Source organism: Vicia villosa, linkage group LG2 (genome assembly GCF_029867415.1).
Source record: "Vicia villosa cultivar HV-30 ecotype Madison, WI linkage group LG2, Vvil1.0, whole genome shotgun sequence".
NCBI classification, from domain to species: Eukaryota; Viridiplantae; Streptophyta; class Magnoliopsida; order Fabales; family Fabaceae; genus Vicia; species Vicia villosa.
Genome location: NC_081181.1, coordinates 77,009,178 through 77,015,177, shown reverse-complemented (window position 1 = coordinate 77,015,177; position 6,000 = coordinate 77,009,178). Strand labels below are relative to the sequence as shown.

Below are 6,000 nucleotides of genomic sequence, written 5' to 3'. Positions count from 1 at the left end.
GTACTTGGCTACAACCGTGTTTTGGAAGTATTTTATTCAACAAAAAAGGGAAATCACTCATTGTTTATATTTGAAATACAAAAGTCAAATTCAAGTACAATCACATACTACAAGGAATTCAATTACAGAACTGTCAGAAAAGGGAACATGAAGCTACATGAAAATCCATGTTGATTGAAAGTCAAACAAAATTTCTAAAAAGCCTATTGTTTCCAAGTCTCCAGCTTCACCACCTCCCATCACTCTTGCTCCTCAAGTCAAGTTCAACTTCGCTTCGTAACCGTAAATCTGCCGGTTCCAACCCGTTTCAATAAACCAGTTCAAGATAGTTTGCAAACCCACAGCCACTCTCTTCAGTTGTTAATAACCTGCAAGGATTCATAGGCAGCCATAAGTTAAACCACTCAAAACCAGATATACACATCCATTCATTTAATATCAATTCTATACAAACTCTAAACCATAACCATACCATCCAGACAAAAATTCATAACATAACACATCAAAACCATACATACATCAAGCCTTTTCCATACAAAAACACATTCCATGGCAGCCCTGCATCATGTCAAAAGAACCATTTCATAACCTAACTCCTCTAACTGCCTTAACCAATTATAACTAACAAGTTCTCTAACCAACTTCCCTAACTGCCAGCTAACCGTTTCTAACCAATTCTTCAGTTTGTTTAATAGAAATACTAACCATTGCAACAGAACCTAATCATCCCATAACAGAAAAACAGAAATATAACCACCTAACAAACTGATAACAGAAAATGCAACTAACCTCTCTACCAGGTTCAATCTTCTCCATCTATTGTATAACAAACTTCTTCAATCAAAGGCTGAGATGCATCCACAACCAACTCTCCAACCTCCTTCAACTCCTATAAATCAGACTTCCCTCCAATTCAGAAGCTCCTCTCCCATTCTTCATCTCTTTCTCTAACCTTCTCCATCATTTCATCATCTTCGACGCCATTCATCTCTCCATTTTCCATCTTCAATCTTCTTCATCGCTTCCCTCTCAACCATTTTTCACCATCTTCAATTCAGAGCCACTTCATTCACCATCTTCAAAACCATCTTCACTTCCTCCATAATTGAAGCTTCACCAAAATCTTCATTTTTTCCTTCTCTTCTGCAACTCGTTCATCATCTTCTCCTTATCTACACATCTCAATTCAATCACCAACAAAAAGAAACAAAAAAAGAGTGAAGAGAAAATCGTAACAGAAACTCTGAGAAAGATAACAAACTTCACCTGCATCTTCGACCATCGCGATTCATAGTTGCAGCAGTCACGAAGCAACTCCATCGTCAATCTTCACTTGCTTCACGAAACGGCATCGCCACAATCGCAAACGATTCTTGAACCTGCTTCAGAAAGTGATCAACATCCAATTTGTTAAACAATCTGCATCACAACAACAACGCATCACAAGCTTCGGTACGCAGAAGGCTGAAGGAGAAGCACGAGCAAGATTGTTCACCGCGGTACGGCGAGATTCTCGTCGGAGGAGAAAGTTGAACTCTTGCCGTCACTGCAAGATACGAGTCGGGAGAACTTAGCGAGAGGGTGAGGGACTTGATTCGAAGGCGATAGTGGCCGGAGATTTGCTGCATCGGAGAAGTTAGAGCTCTCCATTTGCGCCGCCGCGTCCGATGCGTGAGGAGAGAGACGAGAGTGTCCGGTCCGATGAGCTGAGTCGTTGGTTTACAGGAGTCGATTAAAACCACCGGAGAAGTGCCCTGGCCGCCGCCGTCGTTGAGTTCGCCAAGACCGTTGAGAGAGAGTGAAGCGAAGAGGATTTGAATCGACGTATTGCAGGTAACCTAATTCCTCTTTCTATTTCGTTTAGTTTTTTGTTTAATTTTATTTAATTAATTAATTTTGGTTGATTAATCTGAATAAAAAGCCTGTAACAAAAATACTCAATTTGGGTCTGTACCATTAGGCCTGCGCTTTGCTTGCTGCACCATCATTTTAGTCATACACCCCCTGTTTCCTTGTGTTTTCAATTAATATTTTAGGTTCCTAATTATAATTTTTCCAACTTCTTTTTAGGTAACAAAATCACTATTTTGCTCATATTGTTTTTAGGCTTTTAATCACAATTTTTGACATATAAATGTTCAATAAAAAATATTAGTTTTAGGCTAAATTCCTTTTAATTCTTCATGCTTGATTCGAATTCTTTTTCTCATGTAAAATTCTCATAAAAATAGTATCTTTTAATTCATTTTCGCACTATATTTTAAATCATTTGTTTTCATGTTTTGTGCTATATTTTCAAGTGTTTATGTTAGCCATTTTACACTAATTCTTGTATCGTTATTTACTTGTATTTTTACTTGTAATTTCGATCTCCGCTTATGCTTATATTCTCATGTCGCTTTTTGCTCCTAACCTCTAGGTAGAAACCATGACAACATTAGGACTTAGAAGTTCCCATCATAACATTAGGCTAGTTATTCATTTTAGACTAGTTTTTCATCCCTTTTCCTTTTCAACTTTAAAACACTTAACAAAGGAAGAGGCGAATCACATTAAAAGTGGGAGAGAAACGAGTGGGATTTATTCCCTAATCTGTTTCTCGAACACTTAATGAGAGAGAAATGAGTGGGATCCATTCCCTAATCTGTTTCTTGATCACTACGAAGAGAAATGAGTGGGATTCATTCCCTAATCTGTTTCTCGATTATTAGAGAAATGAGTGGGATTCATTCCCTAATCTGTTTCTCTATCCATGTAGAGAAATGAGTGGGATTCATTCCCTAATCTGTTTCTTTGACATCATACATTCTATGTGATTCAACTCGCAGATTAAAATCCCTTAAAAATCACCAACCAAAAACGTCTAAAACATCTAATAAAGGCTCAGACCTAAATCAAAGTAATGAAGTGGTGCGGAACCTTGTATTGGGTTTTGTTCATCATGGAATTACCCTAAAAAATACAAACAAATTTTCTCTCTTTTCTCTCTTGCCTCCGAGGCATTCCTTCTCTTGCCTTCAGGGCATTCTTTCTCCTAATCGGACACGTTATTTCCGCTCCATTCCCAGCTTAAGACTCCAGAGGTCGAGCAGCGGAGTGCGAATGTAACGTCGTCCACTAAAAAACACAAAAACAAACAAAAACTGAAGAGCCGAACTACGGCGCTCTGATTCCTGAAAAGGATACGTAGGCATTAGGTCGCGGGGCCTAAGCGAGCACAACTATTTAAAACCCTTATTTTCCCCGTGTTTCCTTTTCTTTCATTTGCATGCATTCCCTTAGTAATTAAGCTTTAGATTTACACACCCTTTAGATAGCAACAAACATAGGTGGATACCATCGAGTACGATGGGCGTGAGGGGTGCTAGTACCTTCCCCTTGCGTAACCGACTCCCGTACCCTATCTCTGGTCGAAAGACCTCGTTCTTATTCATCCTAGGTTTTCTGATATTCCTTTCCCTTTATGGGATAAATATATTGGTGGCGACTCTGTCCATTTTCGCGAGCGTGCGACAGCTGGCGACTCTGCTGGGGACGTGATAGACCTGTGCTGGTCCATTCTTAGCGAGTCGATCCTAGCCTTTGTTTGTTTCTTTTCTTTGGGTGTTTTTCTTTATTTGTTTATATGCTTACATCCTGTGTATATATGTTTGTATATCATGTTTATTCCTGTTTGCATATCATATTTACTTTTCGCATGCATCTGGACTATATTATGGGTCCCCGTGGGGACCACATATTTTCTCTGTTTGCAGGTTGGGTGGGATGTTCTATGAGGTAAAAGGCCCAATACCCAGGCCATGAGTGATACCTTAGGAACTAGGAATAGAGTGGCCATGACGGACAGAAGACGTATGTCTGATTGATCCGATCATGTATCCACGGACAGAGCTTGGTTGAAAGAGGCAATATCGTATGATTACGCCTACTTTCAATCCTCTGTTGGCTTTTTGACCTACCTTATACTAGATCACACCTGTGAGAGGGGTTGGGAAATTTTGTTTTGCAGGAAAACATGCCTCCATCCTACCCCATGCCATTCAGACTATCTATCATAATCAACGTCGAACCTCTGAATCTGGAAGGTTCGACCTTATGTGACTTATGCAAAGGTTATCTATCAGAATCAACGTCGAACCTCTGAATCTGGAGAGTTCGACCATCTTTGACTTATGCACAAGCTATTTATCCAGAAAGCAACGTCGAACCTCTGAATCTGGAGGATTCGGCCATATCTTATGACCATGAGAAGTTATTATCACAAGAGGCCTTGATCCTTGATCCTGATTTATGATACATTTGCATCATCATTAACATTCTGCATTCATGCATATGCATCCATGGTTACCAAGACTCTTACCACTCTTCCTCTCCATCAGATCAGTCAAGACGATTCCTCAACACCGATATCTCACAAGAGCTCACAGAAAAAGAATCATGGGGAATTACAACAAAATCAAGCTACTATCAGAGAATCATGCCTCCTCATGAGGGTACCTTCCACCAATGGAGCCTAAATACTTTATGTTTGTCAGAGAACATTTCATTTGCATTAGAATAAAGCCAAGCTTGCCATTGTATAGATTCCTTTAGTATTTTCAATTGTATTGCTTTTGTTGTTATCAAGTACTTCTCATTGTAAGAAACCCATTCTGTTTGAATAAATAAAAATAACGTAATATACATGTTTTTCTCAAATCATTTCATCTTTGTCATTATGTTCATTGATACTTCACTCATTTGTCTTAAGCAACTAAAAAAGGAGAATGATGAAAATCAAAAACACATGAATCACTAATTGTATGCCTTTGGAACAAGATCCTGCTGACGATGTACAGGCATTGTTTCCATTCCTAAACACCGGAGTTATAAGGAAGTGAAACCCTCGTCAACCCCTTTGAGCCTAAGGAGTAGTAGTTTCTTTCAAAAATACAAAACCCTCAATCTTAACCAGGGGCAGGGTAGTCTTCAGTTAGTGCGACCGAGCGCTCAATTTTCAGGTATTCCATCAGAGGATCAATTATATCTCACAACAAAAGAAGAAGAGCACTATCCACAATGGATGTCTCTCATTCACTAAGAAGAAGGCAGTCACAACCTTTTCTTCAAGTCATTCACAAAAGTCATACAACGTGTTCCCGAACGAGACAAAAAGAATGAAAAGAAAGTTATGATAAAAAAAAAAAGAAGAAAGAAACAAAAGCCCGCTAAGTCAAAAAAAAAAGAAGAAAGGAAAAGCTTTGAAGCAAATGACTTAGGCAAAAATTAGGGCATATCCCGCTGGACAACGAACACCAATATCAAAAGAAACTTTTTGTCCAGGCAAAAGTTAGGGAAAGCAAGAGGCAAAGCAAAAGAAATAAATCCTCTAAGGGACAAGTTGTTGTGATCATCAACAAAAGCACCAAAAGGTGACTGCCATCTCCATCAAAGCTACAAAAGATCCTCATCCATCATAATCCTTCCTGAAAGGTGAACACTCGTGTCAAACTAGCTGAGCGTAGGACTGGAGAACATCACGAAGAAGGGGTGGGTTAAGTAGAATTTGAGCCTTTATCCTTTGTTTCTTAAACCGTGAACCCGACCACGTTACAACCCTCAAAAGTCCTAATTGAAGCAGGGTTCGTTCCGAAAGCATACAAACTGTAAAATCATGTCAAACTGACTCCTAATGTTGTTGTGTCATTTGTGTTAGTATCAGTACAACATTTTGACAAATAAAAACTTTTACTTTGAGATTAACATGTGCATTGCATTCTCAGTATCTTTTTCAAAACAGAATTGTCTCTAATCCGAAAGCGAGTACTTGATACCAAGGAAAGTTCAACATTGAAATCCCATCGAGTAATCTTACAAAGGTAAAGGTTGGTCATCCACTAAGCAAATATCTCAAACATCCATTTGGTGGAAGAGTTCCTTTCAATATGGGGCATTCATTCCATGATATACACTGGGGCAGATCATTGCACATCTCCATGATTCAAGCATATCAAATTTCTA

General features: G+C 38.9%; 1 long non-coding RNA gene across 1 annotated transcript; it reads right to left on the bottom strand.

The window, feature by feature from the left end:
- Positions 1–207: 207 nt before the first annotated feature.
- Positions 208–1,484, bottom strand: LOC131646315 (uncharacterized). The gene is made up of 3 exons (XR_009297412.1): positions 1,267–1,484; positions 790–1,172; positions 208–368 (listed from the first exon to the last, which is right to left on the bottom strand). It is a non-coding gene; the product is annotated as an uncharacterized LOC131646315 (long non-coding RNA).
- Positions 1,485–6,000: the final 4,516 nt, after the last annotated feature.